This window comes from Chanos chanos, chromosome 12, assembly GCF_902362185.1.
Source record: "Chanos chanos chromosome 12, fChaCha1.1, whole genome shotgun sequence".
NCBI lineage: Eukaryota > Metazoa > Chordata > Actinopteri > Gonorynchiformes > Chanidae > Chanos > Chanos chanos.
The window spans coordinates 16,415,084-16,416,950 of NC_044506.1; the positions used below are offsets into that span (position 1 = coordinate 16,415,084).

At 42.8% G+C, this 1,867-nt stretch overlaps 1 protein-coding gene across 1 annotated transcript in view; it reads left to right on the forward strand.

The window, feature by feature from the left end:
- The first annotated feature begins 240 nt into the window (after positions 1–240).
- Positions 241–1,867, forward strand: part of poc1bl (POC1 centriolar protein homolog B (Chlamydomonas), like) — a 12,825-nt gene continuing 11,198 nt past the window's right edge. Inside the window, exon 1 of the mRNA XM_030789099.1 lies at positions 241–327. The gene's annotated coding sequence lies outside the window, so the exon portion shown is untranslated. The remainder of the gene's footprint in view (positions 328–1,867) is intronic.

The following is a 1,867-nucleotide window of genomic DNA, read 5'->3' on the forward strand; positions in this document are numbered from 1 at the left end:
GGGAGGACTGAACAGAAACAATCTTAGATGAACGGGGATCTCTAGGGTGTCAACACCCGTTTTTTTTAACTGTACAACCAAAATAAAATTCGTTATACTTCTTTCGAGGCGGTTAAGTTTGTGCAAAAACAGAACACTGTTCCAACAGGTCTGTTCCAAACACGTCGGAAAGTGGAGGGTACCGAGTTGTCCAAAAGCGATCAACGTGGAGAGAAGGATGTGGTTTTTGCTGACAGCGAGCTAGCCAACTCTTTAGCTGGATCGCTAGATATCGCTAATATTAGATCAGTAACGACAAACTGTTCCCCAACGGAATGTAGAGAAAAGGTAAGGCTCTCCTCTTAATGTTAAGTGTATTGTCTGCAACGTATTCAAAATCGTACTGTTAACGTAATTAAACCAAACAGTACCCCTTTCCCTTTTTGGCTTCTTAGAGCTAACTCACTAAACACTGAATGACTTCCTTCACTCTTTTAATTATCGTGAGTGTGCAATAGCTGGTTGATTTTATTAGCCTAAAATCCAACAGACATTTTAATATTATTTGCAACTTTACTCTTAGGAAACAGTGCAATACTTTTTAATAGCCTATGACTTACTACCTTATTAATTTATTTCAGTAACGTCCCTTTTCCACGTCATATCCCCAGTACTTTGCCAAATAGTCACAACTTTTCATATTCCGTAGCTACTGTATGCGTCACTAGTCTAGTCATTGCTATGTTTGATGACTTTTGTGAATCCTGTTGGACTGGTACAGATGAACGTCTCTCCAGCTTTGCTGCTTGCGTAACACTTCAAGAGCAATAATAAATTCATTTGCGGATAAGAATCAGCATCGTGTTGGCCGTTTTCCTGGTACAGAGATGATTTAAATGATTCATCTGACTATCAAGTTAAGACCCTCGGGCTTTCCTCTTGACAAAATTTGTTTTCAAAAAGAGATGTTTTCAAAAATACATCACTCCCTTCTTCAGCTTCAGATCCACAATCACTGTATTCATCTGTCAAGTAATATACTCTGAAAGTACATCATAAGCTATATAAGTTCCACTCTGTGTATGATGTGTCTGTGTGTGTGTGTTTATGGTAATGAGAAAGTCGCCTGTATGTACATATCATGCAGACAGATTTTTACTCTCTGCATTTCTCAGCACTGGAGGCAATTGAGAATAGTTTACCCTTGAAGGGTTGCGTTGGCGTGCTGCTTTAGGGAGAGTAAACTATGTTCTATTGACCCTTTTTGTTCAAGTGGCTCTTCGTTCAGCACCGTGACACGGTGACACAGGTGTAAGTCGAGCGAGACTGCAAATGCGTATGCTTATTACGGCACTTTCAGAATTCTGCCTGGACATGACCTGTCTGACGGGATCCTCCGGACTGACGACCAGGTGATGTGTCTCAGCCTTTCGTCGGGCGAAACGTTCTCTGAGTAGCTCTTTATTTGTGGAGTGCTCTGATCGCCATAGCCCCGCTGAGGTATTCGTGTAATTGTACATCCTGTGTAGTTTTGGAACCGGAGCCCTCACTACAGCTGTGATCTCAGACCACCCCCTGCCTCGCTTCGCTCTGTGGTTCATGAGCAGCTTCACTCCTATTATAAACACAGATGGCTGTAGACGTAAGACTCTCTCTCTCTCTCCCTCTCCCTCTCTCTCTCTCTCCTCTTTCTTTCACTCTCTCTCTTGAAGAAATTTCACAGACAAAAGTGACACATCGATGACGCTGACGCCGTCGGTATAACGTGTAGGTACAGCACTCCTGTGGAACACACGGAAGCCTCTTAATTAACGGACATGGGTTTTAAGCCCTGGGGGTCTCTTGTGGGTTTTGACTGCGGTGAAATCCTCCTTTGTATGGGCTATCA